This window comes from Protopterus annectens, chromosome 7.part0 (genome assembly GCF_019279795.1).
Source record: "Protopterus annectens isolate FY-2018-M chromosome 7.part0, PAN1.0, whole genome shotgun sequence".
Taxonomy (NCBI): domain Eukaryota; kingdom Metazoa; phylum Chordata; order Ceratodontiformes; family Protopteridae; genus Protopterus; species Protopterus annectens.
The window spans coordinates 185,659,421-185,679,729 of record NC_056739.1 but is presented as its reverse complement, the minus strand read 5'-3'; the positions used below and the strand labels follow the sequence as shown (position 1 = coordinate 185,679,729).

The following is a 20,309-nucleotide window of genomic DNA, read 5'->3' as shown; positions in this document are numbered from 1 at the left end:
CTCTCTCCTGGTGAGCTGCCCTTTACATACTTAAAAGTAAACCGCAAAAGAGGATCACTAAATCATGTACATAGTTTCAATTTTGGCCTATGTCTTTGGATTTGTCCATAGCAATGGGGAAGGTAAGATACCAGACAGCAGTAGTAGCAGTAGTAGTAGAACAGCAACACAGGGATAGATGTGAAAGAGTGTGTGTGTGTGTTTACTGTACTTGTGATATAATATGATTTGTACTGTTCTCTTCACAATAAATGAGGTAGGAAGAAAAGATACCATTAGCTCGTCACAGTTGGCCCAGACCAGAGGGAGAAAACAGATGGGTCTTGGTAACAGACTGACCTCTTTCTAAAGAGAAATGCTTATAAAAGAATGACATTTCTAAGGAAAATCAGATTTAGTTGTTATCTGAAGTATGCAGTAATCTGGCAACTACTTACTCAGAGGTCTGCTTTGAAACATTACATTGCTGCCTATAAACGATGCATTTGGCTACTTAATCCTATAGGAAATGGTCTTTTCTTGCCTATAGTACATATTTTTTGTAGTTAAAAAGGCAGCAGATTGTGAAACATGTGAACACTCACCTGGTATCTAGCCATTAGCTGCAGAACGGTGACCCAATATTTTAGTCTAGTCCTTACGCAACTTTTAGAGACTGGCCAAGCTCTGTTGCATAAGCAGATGATGTCAAACTGCAAACACACTACTGAAAAATAACAAAAAATAGGCAGGCAACAGTAATTTTTAAACTTTTATGGTTAGCGCTTTCGTGAAGTATTCTTACACTCAAGTCTGATGAGTGTAAGAATACTTGACGAAAGCGCTAACCATAAAAGTTTAAGAATTACTGTTGCCTGCCTATTTTTTGTTGTTTTGCATAAGCAGATGTCAACTCAGGGGAAGGAGGAAGGCCATGCAACTGGTGCATTATTGGGCATCTACTGAAGTGCAGACACATGGCAAGCAGCATTGCTCAGGGACATATAGCTGGTTGGTCAATCTGGTAATGACCGTTTTCACTCTATATAAACAGGAGGAGGTACTGCAAGTACCTATGGTGGTGCAAGCACACATCAGTTGCCATAGCAGGGGAATTATGGCTAAATACAATAAGCCCCTTATCAGCTGATCATAATGGTTTAACTTGTGTGGGGTGAAGCCATTACGAAGTTTTGTGGGTTGAAGAAAAATCAAGAGTTTATCCATCTTGTAATATTCAGATAATCACATTGCAGGGCTGGTTATGCCAGACCTGCAGGCTGCTGGGACAAGCATGTGCCATGCCTTCATAGGTAATGTCAAGCAGTATGCAGCAAATAGCACAATGAACCTATATGCCTACCTGGCGATGACAGTGTCTCTCTGTCTCATTCCATCCAGTGGTGGGGTGCCAGTGGCGAAGGCTGGGAGGCAGATTAAGTACTGTGGGAGAGGGAAGCTAATGGGTGGTGGGCAGGGTGGTAAAATGTGTATTAAGAAAAAAAGAACACTAAAAAACTTCTACCAGTGGTTGGATGCAGGGCATCTTCCTTTAGTATATACACAGGGAGAAGCCAAGAGTCCCTCTTCTGGGCAATAAAAGCGTATTGTAAAACAAGAAAGCCTGCATATCAAAAGATATTAGAATAAGAGAATCCACAGCAAAATCCATACCATATGGTGAGGTCTGGGAACTCAGTATAATATATGAACCGTGTCAAGACAAATATTTGTTATGAGGCTACTTGAATGCTTAACCTGCTAACTAAATCAATAAATTGCAAATTTATCAATGCAGGGTGCGTGACAAATTACTAAAATTTAACCCCATGGCTTCCTAAATATCTTCGTGGTAGCAAAAAGGTGCTATCAAAGGATCTGCAGTTACACACACAACCCTTAAACTGCATTAATTATTTTGAGGATACTAGCACTTTCATAATGCCAGACCTGGCAAGAGCAGATGAAAAGAAATAGAAATGTTCTTACCATAACGTTCCATGTGAATTGTTCATCTTGCCTTTGTTCTTATGCATGGGTTCGGAGCCGATCCTCGGCTCTGAGACGGCCACTTCTACAGCTCTGCATCTTGAGAAAGCTCGAGGCACAGTCCTATCCCACAATCCCCTAGTGCTAATCCTCAGATCTAGTTTGCTAACACCAGAAGATAACAATGCGCCCCAGGCGCTCGCAGTAAATTAAAGATAAGGGGCAGCAATGCCCTAAATACCTAGGTACTGAGAAGTGTACCCTGACAACAGAAGAAGCCAGAGACTGAAAAGAAGGTGTTGAAGACAAGCTGAACTGAAATCCAAATCATCCCGTTCTCCGAAAAAAAACATAGGCCGGGGGATGGAGGGTGGGTAGTAAGAACAAAGGCGAGATGAACAATTCACATGGAACGTTATGGTAAGAACATAACTTCTTTATGTGAAATTGTTCAATCCCGCGTTTGTTCTTACGCATGGGTAGTGTCCCTAGCTCCTTTACCCTGGGTGGCTCATGGGAGAATGTTCCTGAGGACCGTGGAACCAAAGGAGGCCCTATCTTTGGAGTTCTTGTCCAACTTATAATGGAGAATGAAGGTATGAGGCTTTGCTCAGGTTGCTGCCGCACAAATAGTATCCAACGGCAAACAGGCTGCATGGGCTAGAGATGTGGCCATCGCCCTGGTAGAATGAGCCTTGGGTTGAAAAGGTAATTGCTGTTTCGTCTGCGAATAGATAAATTTAATACAATCTGTGAGCCATTTAGACAAGGTAACTTTAGTAACCGCCATACCTTTTCTTTGGTTAGCAAAGGATATAAATAGCTGGTCTGATTTTCTGTCATCTTTTGTCCTTTGCAAACAAAACCTGAGTTGTCTGTGGACATTAATTTATGCAGCATATATTCCAACTTGTTAGTGTGATTTTTGAAAAAGGTGGGAAGTTCGATGGATTGGTTAATATTTGAAAGTGAACAAACTTTTGGGAGAAAGGACGGATTGGTGCGTAATGTCACTCTATCCGAGTGAAATATCATGTAGGGAAGTCGAACAGATAGCGCGTGTAATTCCGAAATTCTACGAGCGGAGGTGATAGCCACCAAGAATAAGGTTTTCCATGACACGAACTTAAGAGAGGCTGTGGAGGCTGGTTCAAAGGGGGGTAACATCAACTGGGATAAAATTAGGTTAAGATTCCAAGGAGCAACTGGGTTACGAATGGTAGGACGGAGGTGGAAAGGGCCTTTCATAAATGCCTTGCAAAGTCTGTGGGACATGATGAAAGAATTTCTTTCACCCACATGAAAGTTCGATATGGCCGCCAATTGGACTCTAATTGTGGACGATGATGCTCCTTCCTCAAAGATCTTAGACAGAAACTCCAAAATTTTGTGCACCGGTGCTTCTGTTGGATCTAATCCTTGTTGTAATGCCAATAAGAAAAACGTTTCCACTTGCTCCGGTAAGTCTTTGTAGTGGATGGTTTGAGAGAGGAAACAATAATGCGTTTAACCGCAGGGGACAAAAGGCTTGACCTGGATAGGATGGGAAGAGGAGCAGCCAAGCTGTCAATTTCAGGGTCTGCAGGGATGGATGAGGGGCTCCTGACGCATGGGTCAAAAGGTCTGGAACTGGGTTCAGAATCCATGGCTCCTCGATTTGATTGGCCTGAAGAAAGGGGAACCAGATCTGTTGAGGCCAGAATGGGGCTATTAGAATTATGGTCCTTTCCAGACGTTTGGCTTTCTGTAGAAACCTGGGGATTAACGGAATTGGTGGAAAAGCATAAAGGAGACCCGGGGGGCAATCGTGAACCAGTGAATCTCTGGGGATGCTCCCTGGTGGAGGGAGAAAGGCAAAGTAGCTTCTGCATTTGGCATTCATCGGCGATGCAAAAAGGTCACAGCAAGGCTGGCCCCACTTGCGGAATATCGCTTCCGCCACTTGAGATTTCAGAGACCACTCATGGGGTAACAGGATGGCTCTGCTCAACCTGTCCGCAATTACGTTGGACGTCCCAGGAATGTGCGTTGCTATCAGAAAGCGTCCCGTGGAGACAGCCCATTGCCAGATCCTGAGGGCCTCTCTGCATAGTGGATAAGATCTTGTTCCTCCCTGTTTGTTGATGTACCAGACCACTGACATGTTGTCTGTCTGGACTACCACTGTTCCTTGAGGTAAGATGCTGTGAAAGTGTTGCAATGCTAGAAACACCGCTCTTAGCTCAAGGACATTGATGTGCAGTTTGCATTCTGTTCTGGACCATTGACCTTGGACCGTCTTTCCCTGGAACAAACCCCCCCACCCGATCAGGGAAGTGTCCATAGTTATTGTTGCTATCGGAGTTGGTAGGGTAAAAGGCCGACCCTGTGTCAAGTCTTAAGATAGCATCCACCATCGCAGATCCTGCTTGCAGCAGGATGTGATCAGAATTTCGTGTGACGGCAGGTGCTGATAGGACTACTGGGCGAACAGTAACCATTGAAGGATCCTCATGTGCATTCTTCCTAGAGGGACTGCAACAAGTGCGGCTGACATTAATCCCAGGACTTTCAAAACCTGTTCTGCTGTTGCTTTTGTCTTTTGAAGGAGTACTGCAATTTGCTCCCTTAGTTTTGAAATCCTTTCTGGTGGGAGCCTGACCCTGACCAAAGTAGTGTCCAGTTCTTCACCTATAAATGAGATAAGCTGTGATGGCGATAAGGTAGATTTTTCGAAATTGATTGTAATGCCAAGACGGGAACAAAGACTGATTATGTAATCTCTTGCTTGGAGAAGATGATACTCGGTGGTGGCGGAGAGGAGCCAGTCATCTAGATACGGAAACATCCGGAATCCTTGTTGTTTCAAGTGAGACACTACTACTGCCATACACTTGGTGAACACCCTGGGGGCTGAGGTGAGGCCAAATGGCAGAGCTTGAAACTGAAAGTGACTGGCTCCTAGCCGGAAGCGCAGGAATCTCCTGGAGGGTCTGGCCATCTTTATGTGGTAGTATGCGTCCTTGAGATCTATAGAGCACATCCAGTCTCCTTCCTGCAGAAAAGGAAGGACTGACTGTAGCGTGACCATCCGAAACTTCTCCTTCATTACGAAGGCGTTTAGTTTGCTGAGATCCAGAATTGGTCTCCAGTCCCTTGTCTTCTTTGGAACTAAAAAGAACCTTGAGTAAGTTCCGGATCCTATTTGGTCTGCCGGGACTGCTTGGATGGCTCTTTTTCTGAGCAGCTTCTGGATCTCTAAGGCTGCCTGATTCCGCAGATTGGGTGGAACGTCTGGGAATCTTTTGGTGGTAGGGGGAATGTTTATGAATTTTATTTCGTAACCTCTGGTAATTATACTTTGTACCCACGAATCTGAAGTTAAATTTCGCCAGGCCAGTGGGTACAAAGTTAAGCGTCCCCTGACTGCCTCCAGAGCAGGACAGTCGGGCCTCCTCTCAGGAGTGCTGGAAGGGCTTGCCAGAGAAAGTATCTCTGTTGCCCTGGTTTTGCGGACCCCCTCTGCCGCCTGGTCGGAGTCTTCCATTCCTTCCCCCTCTTCTGCCTCTGGAAGGGGCATTATCACTCTGTGTGGACTGAAAGGAACCCTGTGTCTTACGGAACCACATCTTTCCACCTCTTTGCCCTATGGGGTATGGTCTGGAAGGGGCGGAAAAATGGACTCCTACAGCAGATAGGGTCTTCCCTTCTTGCTCACACCTAGTGAGGGTCTCCTTTACTTTGGGGCCAAAAAGAGAGGTACCATCAAACGGGACGTTAGTAAAGGAAGACTTGAAGGATTCCGCAAAGGAGCACAGCCGCAGCCAGGATCGTCTCCCAAGTGCAATCGCTGAAGCTGCCGCTCTACTCGCACCTTCGGCTGCATATGAAATGAGCCTCATGGAGGAATTGACTACAGAGTTGAGGGCATTAAGTTGTGCTGTCACTTTCTCGGTAACAGCAGCATCTGTACGACCCTGGAGAGTATCTCCGAGTTCCTTGAGGAGATCTCTCTGTAAACGCGTAAAATGCGTCAAGTAGTTCAGCGATCGCATGGAAAAAGTCGCAGAACTGAAAACGCGCTTCCCATATCTGTCCATCGTCCTAGAATTCTTATTAGGAGGATGAACAGCGGAAGAGGACTCTGACATGTCCTTCTTAGTGGCTGCCGCCACCACCATGGTATCCACTGGAACACCCTTCGTAAGAAAACTCTTGTCCTGGGGGGCTGTTATAAACGTATTCAGTCTGCGGGGAACTGGTTCCACCGTGTCAGGTGTCTCCCAAGCCCTACGAGCTATCAAGTCCATAAGTTCGTCAAAGGGAGGGGTCACCCAGGAGGTAGAGCCCCGAATGCCTTCAGCAATACTGATTCATCCACCGAAGGGTTAAGTGGCTGCCAATCTCCCCTCTGTTTTAGGATCTCCAGGATGTCCGCAAAGGAGACATCCTCCGAGGGGGACCGTGGGGACCCTTCTGCTTCATCTAAATCTGTATCTGATGTAAGAGATTCCGGTGGGGAATCTATGTGCCTCCTCTTGCACAGTCTTTTCCTTGGTACTTCTTCAGATGGGGCTTCTGGAGAAGCGTCCGAGGAACCGGGATCATCCTCTGGGGGCAGCTGAGGCATTGGGTCTCGACGCTTCATAGGAGCCGAGGATACAGAAGTCGAACGTGGGCCCTTAGGGGGAGGAGAAGAAGAATCTGATGAGATATGTGTCAGTTTCGACAAGACCTTCCTCATATCGTCGAAGGCACCGGTACCCGGATCCGAAGACCTTCCTGGTTTCGAGAAACCAGGAACAATCCCCGAGATCGGGGGTCCGGGCTCCGACCCAGAGGACGGTACCAAACTAATCTGAGCCGAAGCTCCTAGGGGGAGAGTCAGTACCGACAGCTCGGTTCGACTGTCTGCCCCGGAACCCAGGAACGATAGTCGGCTCCGGGACCCCTCGATCCGTTACGAGGGCATCGAGGTCAACGGTACCATCGATGGTTATACCATCATCGGCACTTCGACTCTCTGCTCCGAAGACTCGACAGGTCTCGGAGGAGCAGTAGATGACCCAGGGAGGGCTTCAAGTTTCGAAACCAGCTGGGACGAAACTTCGATCAATTTGCAAAGGGCCGAGTTCTCCATTAACTTCTGTATCACTCGATCCACATCCGAATCAAATAAGGGTCTCGAAGAGCGGGTCGAAGGGACCGAAGTCGTCACAGAGTAAAGGATCGATGGCGGCGGAACCTCTGAGACCGGCTCCAAGACCGGAGTCTCGATCAAAGATATACATTCGACAGCCAACTCCGAAGTCTGTGGAGCTGGTGTCCGAATTAATGGAGGTGCTCGGAGCCGATGACTTTGGCTCCGACACTCTCGAAGACTTGGACCCCTTCGAAGACTTGGATACCAATTCAACCTTGTCAAGGGCCTCCTGAAACTCGGGTTTTATCAAACCCCTGTCTACTAACTTCCTGCGCCTCTCCATCATGACCCTCCCACTAAAGGAATGACAAATAGAACAGTCCTTCTGTAAGTGGAGAGGGCCAAGATAGTAGACGCAGGAAGAGTGGTTTTATATATATATATATATATATATATATATATATATATATATATATATATATATATATATATATATATATATATATAAAAAACACACACACAAAAGTCTATGGACTTAAGCCTTTCCTAAAGAAAAAACACCTGTTGAACCAGACAGGATAATAGGCCTAAAAAATTGCCTTTAGTGAAAACTTTATAAAAAAAATAAATAAATAATAATAATAATAATAATAATAATAATAATAATAATAATAATAATCCCAAAACAACTACACTAGTAAAAGACTAATATTTAGTTATCAACTATCTATACTAAAATAATGGTAAGCTAGAGAGAACTTAAAAAAAAAATTGAAAAAGTTTACTGGCCCGAGCTTCTGCGATGCATCTGCTGTCGCGGCAAACTAGATCTGAGGATTAGCACTAGGGGATTGTGGGATAGGACTGTGCCTCGAGCTCTCTCAAGATGCAGAGCTGTAGAAGTGGCCGTCTCGGAGCCGAGGATCGGCTCCGAACCCATGCGTAAGAACAAACGGCGAGATTGAACAATTTCACATCAGCTACTCTCCATAAAACCTACCTGGAGATTGCACAAAGCTGAAGCCCCCAACTTAAATAAACATGAACCAAAATGACAATCAGGGCAGTCCTGAAGAAATCTCAACATCTGAACCAAACAGCAACCTACAGCACCATCTAAATTTCTCTTCATTATATGCACTCTTCTTGAAGCATCCAACCCAACAATAATCTTATAAGCTTAGAAGGCTTTCTATATTCCTTTTAGCCTTATGCCTGACAAAGCCTTCCCCCATCTCAGAGGATGCAATTGTCCAGGCAGCCATGAGGATGGTTAGTCACCTCCCACCTGCATGCACAGGGAGTCCAGATCGTTTCTGCAGTCCAGGACACTGATGGGCTTCTTAATCTTTTAGCCACTGCAGGAAGATTGGTACATCCACCAATTAGGAATCAGGAATCATACTGATGCAAGTTGGAGAGGGCGATTTCTTCTAACTTAACCTGCCCTAACTCCTCCCCGCTGGTAACAGCACTGCATCAACAAGAAGAATTCAGTGCTCTTCCCCTGATGTGAAAGTACTTGCATGAGCTGTGGGGTCATAGATTACTAGGCTAGCTGCCCTCATGAACCATTTTAAGCCTAGCCAATTACCCCATGTGAGAATCAAACCCTGCACCTTGTGCTTCTAAGGTAAACACCTTAACCATTACAACACCCTCACACCTACTCATGACTCTGGTTTACTAGACCAGTGCTCCAAACTCTGAGCTACAAGGCCTACAAATAAACAGCCGCTGCAAGGCTCAAACCCTTGACCCTGCACACCAAAGCCAAAGTGATTTACCACTAAGCTCCTATAAATATTTTGGAATTCCAAGCCTATGTTCCCAGAGAGACTTGCATGGAAACAGAGCTAGACCTTTGAACCGCCATTCCTTTCCCCCCCAGGAATAGGCAAACTGATCTTGCTGCTCACACCCATCCCCAAATTCTAGATCCAACAGGTGCTCAAGTTGCTATTCGAGCTTGGATTACCTCAGTCAGGGTTTTCTCTCTATGTCAAAGTGGTTCATCGCAGATGATGTTTAAACTTCTAGGTACTCACAGAAATTGCATCAAACGAATTCCTGACTCAAATCTCATCTAAGTAGCATTAAAGTCCAATAACCATTTTCTGCCTGTCCTCCAAATCAAAAATACTCCCAACATATCCTCAAAAAAATTCACCCTCCCTCAGTGAATGACTTCCAAGTTACTATCACTTAAGACACAGGAACACATATACATTAAAAACACGTTTTCATTTACATATATTATACACGTTTTATTTTCAACTGTCATACAGTACAATATCACATAAGTTTCTCAATTCCCACCTTCCTTAACCCTCCCTCCTCCTTATGAACATTGTTCTGTATGTGTTGTTCCCAGAAATTCCATTTAATTCCAAGTAATTTGTGCCCTCCCTTTCCTAAACTTCCCAGTTATTTTTGATGTCCCCAGTATTGAACACAAGAAACAGCCATCAGTATATTTAGATTAGAGAGTCAAAGCAATACGGATGAACTAAAACCCATCTTGTAGCCACTAACTGGATAGCTGTCCCACAATCTGCCACTGAAGTCCAACCAGAACAAATGGATGACCAAAGAGCTAAAAGCCCTTCTAATCTTTCATGAGAATGGAATCCATTAACTGAAAAATTGATAATAGCTGCTGCCCTCTTTTAAAGTGCACATACTTTGAGCCAGAACGAAAAAGTACAGTTGTGTACACTTACCATAAATGTAGATGTTAGAGTGTATTCACTGTTGCAGTCCTAACCAATGGGTTATCCATCTCTTTAGCTGGATCCGGAGCTGCTAAGCTGGCTCGTGTCCGATGCCCCAGTTCTTCGTTTGGACAGCAGGCTCATACCGAAGACCTCTGCCACGACTTTGGCAATTGCCAGGCCTCCAGAGTCCTTCAGACTTGCAGGTAAATCTTCCAGTCGTAAGCCTGTGAAGAAACAGGCTCCAGTTTCCTCTCGTTCCCCTCAATCTTAAATGGTTAAAATGGCTAATGACCTTTTGACTCATTAGGGGTTCACAGCCTCCTCCTTCAAAAATGGGTAGGGATGTCTCTCCTGAGGCTTTATCTTATTCAGGTTCTGATACTTCTAGTATTTCTGCTGATTAAGAGGAAGTTTCTCAGTTTTTTTCTCCTTTTGAAGATTCAGACGCAGAGGAGTCCATTCCTTCTGCTTCTCCTCCAGAGGATTTCTCTTTTGGTGATGCTTTGAATATTCTCAGGGAGCATTTTAAATGGGAAAGTCAGGATTATCCCCAATCTAAGAAAAGGTTCAGGGAGTTTTTTGGATTTGCCTCAGTGTAAGCCTCTAGCTACTCCTCCAGTGTTGGACGTGGTTGATGATGTTTTTCTGGAAAATTCCTCTACTCCAAATTTGGTTCCTCCTGCTTCCAGGAAACCTGACAGGTACTAGAGAGTTCTTGATTCTCATTTGTTTCTTTTTAGGAATCCACTAGCTGACCCAGAGGTTATTTCTCAAGGGCCTAAAGGAGTTAAAGGCCACTGTTACCAAAAATCCTGTTTCTTCCGACAGGGAATCTAGGAACCTAGATAGGTGGGGTAAAAAAGTTTATACCTCTGCCACTCTTGCTATTAGGTCTACTAATTATCTTTTTCATATAAGTATCAGCAGCACACGTTGGAGGCTATTAAGTCGAAGATTGCAAGTGTGCCTCTTAGCAGAGTAAGGATATGCAGGATTTGCTGAATTTTGCCAGTCTTGTCAAACATTCATTACATTGTGGTTTTGACATTCTAGAAGCCTCTTGCAGGGCTACAGCTACTGGATCTGTTATCAGAAGGCATGCTTGGCTCAGGGATCAGCCCCTTCCAGAGCCTGTCAAGTGTAAGCTTTTAGATGTACCTTTACATAAGGACAGTCTTTTTGCCAGCAAAGCAGAGGAAGTGCTCAAAAAGATGGAGGATAAGGCCAAGACTTTCTGCAAGTTCAACCTCCTCGCTTCAGCAGGGATTACCCTTCTAAGAGTTGGATGTTTCCTGATACCAGCAGACAGAACTGTTCTATGACTAGAGGTTACAAATCTTCTAGGGGGCAGGTGGCTACCCCTCAAAGGTCTAAGCGTTGGCATGTTTCCACTTCCAAGATGGGAAGTTCTAAGCCTACATCTCAATCCAAGCATTCTCAATGACTCTATCCAACTTCTGCCTGTTCCTGCTTGCCCGGAGAATCCTATAGGGGGAAGGTTGGCCTTTTTTGCAAATGTCTGGGCCACCATCACGGACAACAAATGGGTACTCAGAACTGTATCCCTAGGACACAGGTTTTCTTTCCACATCTTTCCAGTACCCAAAAGATTCCCGGACACTCCTCCAAACCAAAGGACAGAAGCAGAAAAGCAAATTTTGTCTCATATCTGGGGGCAATAGAATCAGCTCCTGCTAAGCAGGTAGGCCAGGGCTTCTATTCCAGACTTTTCTTAGTTCCAAAAAAAGGCACCTGGCAGTCTATCCTAGATCTATCCATTCTGAACTCTTTCTTAGTAATTCCAAAGTTCAAAATGCTCACTCTGCATTAGTTGCTACCAATGTTAGACAAGGACTCCTGGCTGGTAGCTTTGAATCTCAAAGAAGCTTATTTGTACATCCCTATCAGGGAAAGTTGCAGGCAATACCTTAGTTTCAGAGTGGGCAAGCAACATTATCAATTCGCTGCGCTGCCCTTTGGCTTATCTACTGCTCCCAGAGTTTTCACAAAGTGCCTAGCTCCAGTCATTGCTTTTTGCAGGCAGAAGAAGATTTCAGATTTATCTATACTTGGACGATTGTCCAATTCAAGCAAATTTTCAAGAACAGCTGTTAAAGGATCTGGAATTTGTAAAGACTCTTCTCTCTTCCCTGGGTTACACACTCAACTAGGAAAAATCAAAAATGGTGCCATCCAAGGAGATAACATTCCTGGGAGCGAGTCTGAATACAGCCGCCCAGATGATATATCTCACCCAGGAGAAGCAGGCAACTCTTTCAGTTTACTTCAAGGATCTTGCAAGCCTGTCTCAGCTCCCTGCAAGGAAATACCTGCAAGCTCTGGGATACATGGCCTCTTGCATTCTCATGATTTCATATGCAAAACTGCATATGAGGAAATTGCAATGGTACCTCAAGAACCTTTGGTGTCAACACACAGGACTTGGATATGATAATTCCTCTGCTTCCATGTCTGCAGACAGAGTTTCTATGGTGGGCGATAGCCTGTCTACAAAACAAAGGCATGCCTTTTCGCTCACCTCATGCCATTCAAGTTCTTACCACAGACGCATCGAACTATGCCTGGGGAGCTCTCCTGGATGGCAGATGCATACAGGAATGTTGGAACGCCCAGCAGATGCACCTGCACATAAACCTGAAGGAGTTGATAGCAGTTCAGCAGGCCATACTAGCTTTCAAGCATCTTCTTTCTCCAGGAACTCTGCTTGTCAGAACAGACAAAGTACAGTTTTGTACCTACCATAAATGTAGATGTTCGAGGATCCACATTGCTGCAGTCCTAACCATTGGGTAGTCCGCTGTCCAGTCGGCCCGAATACCAAAGTATATGGCTGACGTCGGTCAAGGCGCATTAGACTGATGTCAGGACGTCAGGGTACTAATGCGCATGACCGACGTCATATCCTCAGTCTTTTCTTGCCCCAGATGTCAGAAGACCCTAAAAAAAAACAAGGCCCAAACCAAAACACCAAAAAGCCCTGCACCAAACATATATACAATATATACAAAAATATATATTAACTCACACCACCACCCCTAAACAAAGAGGGGAAGGAGGGAGGGTAAAATGGACTGCAGCAATGTGGATCCTCGAACATCTACATTTATGGTAGGTACAAAACTGTACTATGTTCTTCATTCCACATTGCTGCAGTCCTAACCATTGGGTAGAATCCCAAAGCAGAGGTAAGGGAGGCTGGCAAATCATAAGGAAGCAGGAGCTGTCAACATGCCTTGCAAAACAGCTGTGGCAAAACCAGCCCTAGATTTAGAGTAGAGAGGAAGGTGGTAATGCTTAGAGAAAGTATGCACTGAACTCCAAGTAGCTGCCTCCAAAATATCCTTAGTTGCCACCCCCCTTAGAAATGCTGTTGAAGTGGCAGTAGCCCTAGTGGAATGAGGTCTAATCCCAGCTGGAATTTCCTTGCCATGATGGGAATAACAAAATGAAATGCAAAACCCAATCCACTTAGAAATAGTTTGCTTAGACACAGGCTTGCCCTGAGAACTCAAAGCAAAAGAAACAAACAACTGCTGAGACTGCCTGAAATCCTTAGTCCTGCTTAAATAATAACGTAACTGCCTATGTACATCTAAAGTGTGTAAAATCTTTTCCCCTTATTTTGGGGATCTGCATAGAAAGTAGGCAAATGAATAGTTTGGTTTAAAGCCACACTAGAAACCACCTTAGGCATAAAGGAAGGATTAGTACGTAATGATACCCTATCCTTATGGAAAATCAAAAGGGCTCTACTGCCATAAGGGCCTGCAACTCAGAAACCCTTCTTGCAGAAGTAATAGCCAACAAAAAGCAGTCTTCCATGACAAGTATTTCAATTCAGCAGTAGCCGAGGCTCAAAAGGTTGTAGAGTAAGTTTCTCCAACACAAAATTGAGATCCCAAGCAGGAGTAGGAGCTCTACGTGGGGTCTTATATTCTTTGCCCTCTAAGAAATTGCTTGAACAAAGGATGCGAAAACAATGGTGGGTCACAATCATAGTGAGCTGAAATTGCTGCAGCATGAATCTTGATGGAAGAGAAAGACAAACCTTTGTCCAGTAACTCAGTAAGATATTGAAGAGCCACACTCAAATTTGGCTCAGTAATCTCCAAATTGTTTGCTGCACTCCAAAACAAAAATCTCTTCCATTTTTCTCCGTACACTTTCCTTGTACTAGGTCTTCTGGCTTCCATAATCACATTTAAAACTTGCTGAGGAAGCTGAGACCTGCTGTCTTTCAAAACAGAATATGCCAGGCTGTTAGATGTAGAGAGTGAAGCTTGACATTGAGCAGATGACCGTCCCTCTGAGACAACAGGTGTGGAATCAAGGGTAAAGGCCATGGAGGCTTCCTTACCAGACTCCTCAGTAATGGGTACCAGTACTGCCGAGGCCAATCTGGAGCTATTAAAATCATCCTTGGCTTGTCTTGTCTGACCTTTAGAAGCACCTTTGGAAGAAGAGGCAGAGGTGGAAAGGCATACACATGAAGATTTTTCCAACTGAAAGAAAGAGCATCCACTTTCCAAGCTGTGTGATGAAATCCTTTCGTGCAAAACTTTGGCAGCTGGTGGTTTAGTGGAGAAGCGAACAGATCTATGTCTGGAGTTCCCCATGACACTGTCAATGTTTGAAATACATGAAGATCCAGTTTCCACTCGTGGGGATCCATGATTTGTCTGCTTAATACATCTGCTAAGGAGTTCTGTGCTCCCGCAGAAACCTTGCCTGAAGAGTTAGTTGCAGACTGAGCGCAGTCTCCCATAAAATCATTGCTTGTCTGCACAATGGGTAAGAATGTGTTCCCCTTGTTTGTTGATGTACCACATGACAGTTGTGTTGTCTGTTAGAATCAACACCTGCCCTGGAAGAAGTAACTCCTTGAAAGCAATTAATGCAAACTGAACTGCTAACATCTCTTTCATGTTGATATGTAGATGCTGTAGTCTGGCAGGCCACTTGTCTTGTATCCACTTTCCATTTAGATGAGCTCCCAAGCAACATCTGAGGCATCTGTCGTTAGAATCTGACTTGCCTCTGGCCGGGTCACAGAGAGTCCCTTGTTTAGGTGACATTCCTGAGCCCACCACAAAAATTCCTTTTGAATGCAAGGTATTATTTGAATGACAATGTCCAAATCCTGGCAGTGCTGTGTCCACAGATTTTTGAGATACCATTGTAGCTTCCTCATATGCAGTTTGGCATTGGGAAGCACCAGAATACAAGATGCCATGAACCCTAAGGCTTGAAGGACTGTCCTTGCAGTCAGCCCGGACTGAAGAGATAGATGATGGAAGTAACTGGAAAGATTCTTTTGTTTGTCCGGGGTTAAAAAGGCCATCTGGGCTGCTGTATTCAGTCTCACACCCAGAAAGCACATGTCTTGAGAGGGTACTAGACTGGACTTTATTTCGCTCACAGAATACCCTAGGCATCTTAGCACTGCTATGACATATTCCAGATGCTGTAGAAGATCTTCTTTTTCTTGAGCCAGAATCAGGCAGTCGTCCAAGTAAGGATAGATTTGGATTCCTTTTAGCCTGAAGTAAGCTATCACTGGAGCCAGAACCTTTGTGAATACTCTGGGCGCAGTAGATAAGCCAAAGGGCAATGCAGAGAACTGATAATGAGAATTTCCAGCTCAAACGCAGATACTTCCTGCATCTTAGTCTTATTGGCACATGAAGGTAAGCTTCCTTGAGATCTAAAGTTACCATCCAGTGATCTTTGCCCAGCAGAGGTAAAAGCTGTTGTAACGTCAACATTTTGAACTTGGGAATGTCCAGATAAGTGTTGAGGATAGATAAATCCAAAATTGGTCTCCACGTGTTCCCCTTCTTTGGTACTAGGAACAGGCGAGAATAAAATCCTAGGCCCCTTTCTGGTACAGGAACTGGCTGAATGGCCCCTATTTGGAGTAACAAAGAAATTTGCTTGTGAGCCTCTTTCCTTTGTGGAGGAGGAACGTCTGGCATGCCTTTGAAAGGGGCAAGGTATGGAAATAAAACCTGTAACCGTGGTGAATGATATCCAAAACCCATCTGTCTTGAGTAATTAAATCCCAATTTTCTTTGAAAAGAGACAGTCTTCCTCCCAAAGGAGCTGCCAGTCGAGAATGCTCTGGCAGCTGAAAAGGCAGGTCATTGGGTCTGTTTACGAAAGGACTGACCCCTGCCCTCACCAGAAGTCTGAGCAGGAGAACTCCCTGTTCTAGGCCTAAAAGAACCTTGAGCTCTGCCCCTACCACGCCTAGACCTACCCCTAGACTGGGAATCATACGCAGGATATGTCCATCCCTTAGTAGGCCAATTTCTGCTAAACTTTGGAGGCTGCACCTGCAAAAAATCTTTGACAGTCTGCATAGATTTAGCCTTGTCCTCCATTTTCTTTAAAACTGCTTCCACAGGCGAACCAAACAACACATCAGACTGTAAAGGAGCATCCAAAATCCTTGTTTTAACATGCTCAGCTAAATTCTGATCCCTCAACCAAGCGTGCCTGCGAAGAACAGAACCAGTGGCAGCCACCCTCGAGGAGGCCTGCACAGCATCAAAACCACATTGCAAAGAATGCTTACCCACTTGTTCAGACACATGAACTAAATCTAGCAACTCTTTACACTCAATACCTTCCGCCAGAGCATCCACCTTAGATTTCAATTGTGAAAGGAGATAATTCTGATATTTTAGCATGTGAAACTGACAATTCAACGCCCTCATGGCTAAAGTGGAAGAAGTATACACTTTCTTACCCCATCTATCCAAAGCCCTTGCCTCTTTATCAGAAGGAACAGGATTTTTAACAACAGAGGCCTTAACACCTTTAGGCCCCTGAGAAACAATTTCTGGGTCTGCCCTAGGACTCTTAAAAAGATACTTATGAGCTTCAGGCACCCTATAGTACCTATCAGGTTTAACAGGGCAGGAGGCAAAGAATCAGGATTCAGGAAGCCTCTGCAAAACATCTTCCACCACATTCAACACAGGAGGTATAGCTAAGGGCCTATGCTGGGGTAAAACAAGAATTCCCTAAGCCTCTTCCTGGAATCAGAGAAATCTTGGCCTTCCCATTTAAAATGCTCCCTCATGGAATGCAGAGTCTCTGAAAATGAAAAATCCTCAGGAGGAGAAGCTGAAGGAGTGGAATCATCCACATCAGAATCAGAATAATGAGGAAACTCCTGCAAGTCTTCAGCCGAAGACTCAGAAGCCTCTGAACACTGTTCAAAACTCTCAAACTCAGGCTCCACCCTAGGCCTCTTATCAGGAGGGGGCATAGAACCTCTAATCATAGTAATCAAATCCTCTGCCATTTTAAGCATATGTTTCTTAGGCACAGAACCTGAAGTGCTAGGAGAAGCCCCACTGAAGCTAAACTTGGCCTACCTCTCAAGGAAGTCTTGGAAACAGAAGGAGAGGCTCTAACTGCCTTAGGAAGAGAGGGAAGAACAGCTACCTGAGAAATCCCATCAGCCTGGCCTACCTCCTGAGAGGGCACATCCTGTAACAGTAAAGTCTCTGCCTGAGACTCCACAGAAACTCCTGGCAAAACCTCTGGCTCCACTGAGCCTTCTAAAGAACCGACGTCCGGGACTGCGGTTCTTCAACCCTAGGCTTTGCTGCTTTGTCCTTGCGCTTTTTGGACGAAGCGGGCGGAGCATCCGGCGGCATTTTATAATTACAACGCTTCCCAAACACTAACCTGGCACAGTCTAACCTTCTCTTAATAGTGCGTTTGTTAAATCTAGCACAAGAGCGGCATCCAACAACGTCGTGCTCAGGCCCTAAACAAGGTATACACAAAGTATGGTAATCCCTATGAGGTATCTGTTTCCCACAAGAAATACAGTTATTCACTTTTTCTGACATCCGGTTAAATACTGAGGCAAGAAAAAACCAAAATGTTCCCCAACGGGGTACTTAGCCAACTTTGATTCGGTCTGAAACTCCGACTTCAGAAAATTTCAGAACGCCAACCTGCACTCGCAAAACTGCTTCTGCATCGGACCATGCGGCAAAAAAGACTGAGGATATGACGTCGGTCATGCGCATTAGTACCCTGACGTCCTGACATCAGTCTAATGCGCCTTGACCGACGTCAGCCATATACTTTGGTATTCGGGCCGACTGGACAGCGGACTACCCAATGGTTAGGACTGCAGCAATGTGGAATGAAGAACATCACCACAGTCATGTGGTACATCACCAGACAGGAAGGGACTCATTCTTACCCCCTGTGCATACAGAACATGATTCTCTGGTCCATACCAGCATCCTTGTGCCTGCATCTCCTAGCTCAGTTTCTTCCAGGGAGACTCAGTGTTTTGGCAGACCAGTTGAGCAGACAGACCCTGGATCCCCACGAGTGGCAACTGGACAAAGCAGTCTTTTACATCATTCAACATTGGGGCACTCTTCAGATGGATCTTTTCTCCTCCCCAGACAACCACCTTCTGCCACTTTTTTTTGACCAGACAGCATCACAACAAGGCCTGGAGAGTGGATGCTCTGTTCTTCCCTTGGATGCTTCTGTCAGTTTATGCCTTCCCTCCTCTTCTTCGCAGAGTATTATCGAAGATCAGGAATGAAAGACCAAGGACTATTCTCATAGCTCCAGACTGGCTCAGACAGCATTGGTATCCACTGCTTCGCAGTCTCTCCCAATTTCCTCCTTGGCGTCTTCATTTGAAACCAGATCTTTTGGTTCAGGAAGGGGGAAACATTCTACATACTCATCTTCAGTGTCTCCATTTGGCAGCATGGCTCATTGTATGAATCAATCCATTTCTTCTTCCCTTTCCCAGCAGGTGGTTAATGTACTTCGGGAGGCCTAGTGCTAGGAAATCCTACGCTGGCAAATGGGAAAGATTCTCTCATTGGATGCAGGCGAGAGGGGAATGTTCTTCTCAGCCTACTCTTCCTCTGATCCTGGAATACTTGGCTGATTTGCTTCAGGGTGGTCTTTCTTTTTCCTCTGTCAAGATCCAGGCTTCAGCCATTTCTGCTCATTGTTCTTTTGAGCAACTCATTTTCTCTCATCCTCTTATGAAAATGTTTCTCAGAGGGGCTTGCAACTTAAAACCTCCCAGAAGGGCACCTACTCCAGCCTGGGATCTTAATTTTGTTCTAGAGAAACTCACTCTTCCTCCTTTTGAGCCAGCTGCCACTGCAGAAATTTCTCTCCTGGAAGACTGCCTTCCTCTTAGCTATAACTTCAGCAAGAAGGGTTTCAGAGCTGCATGCTTTGATGGCTGTGGAGCTTTTTCTTATTTTCCATGCAGATCGTGTCTCTCTGAGAACCAATCCCTCTTTTATGCCTAAGGTGGTTTCTAGCCCGACTCAATCAGTCCATACACCATCCTATTTTCTTTCCTAATCCTCTAAATAGAGGTGAAAGGATCCTACGTTCTCTTGATGTGCACAGACAGCTCAGGTTTTACCTGGACAGGACTAAAGACCTTCAGAAATCAGCACAGTTATTGGTCAGTTTTGCCCCTGGAGCTCAGGGCAAAGCCATCTCTAACCATTTCTAAGTGGATTGCACATTGTATTACTTTCTGTTATTCCTTTCATGGCAAGGTTCCCCCTCAAGGGGTTAGGACCCACTCCACAAGAGCAGCTTCCACTTCTGCAGCCTTTTTAAGGGGTGTCCCTACTAAAGACATTTTAGAGGCTGCCACATGGTCTTCTGTTCCCACTTTCACAAAGCATTAATAATTTGCCTTTGTATTCTAGAACCAGGGCAGGGTTTGCCACTGCCATTCTGCAGGGCATTCTCTCCATTCCTTGATTCTGTTGGTACCTCCTCCCTTTTCTCTGGGCTTTGGTAATCAACCCATATGTTAGGACTGCAACAGTGAAACACGAACACAGTACAGTTGTGTACACTTACCATAAATGTAGATGTTAGAGTGTATTCACTGTTGCAGTCCTGGTTTCCCTCCCTCCTTCCCCCTTTTTTGGTCCTCTCCTGCTCTCCTTTCCTAAGGTACAGGCTGTATCTGGTTTTATTTGCCAAAGTTCTTTTGGCTTAAGCCTTGTTTTCTGGGGGCTCCTGTTATGGCAAGAAAGACTGAAGAAGTGACGCTGACTGCCTCCTTTCGTATCCTTTTGTATCGGAGGTCCTTTACAACCAACTACAGCAGATGACATGTTTACTCACCTTTGGTATTCTGGCCAATAGAGGGCTACCGGGAGCTGGATAATCCATTGGTTAGGACTGCAACAGTGAAACACAACGCACATACTCCTTTACAAACTCCATTATGCACTAGCATAAGCAGAAAAAGCATTTTCAAAACTCCTTCCCATTAACTGAAACGGCACCACCCCAAATGTAGGAAATGCTACTGATTTATCAAAATTCAGAAAACTCAAAAAAGTACCACCAAGATAACAGCATGTGCACTTGTTTTGTTTGACCTAGCCAAACCCATAACCAAGTTCCTCAATAAATCTTGTCCAAACATCATCAGTTAAGGT

At 44.9% G+C, this 20,309-nt stretch overlaps 1 protein-coding gene across 1 annotated transcript in view; it reads right to left on the bottom strand.

Moving 5' to 3' along the window:
• The window catches only part of LOC122806339 (arginyl aminopeptidase), a 292,458-nt gene that overhangs the window by 2,352 nt on the left and 269,797 nt on the right, over positions 1 to 20,309 (bottom strand). The window lies entirely within an intron of this gene.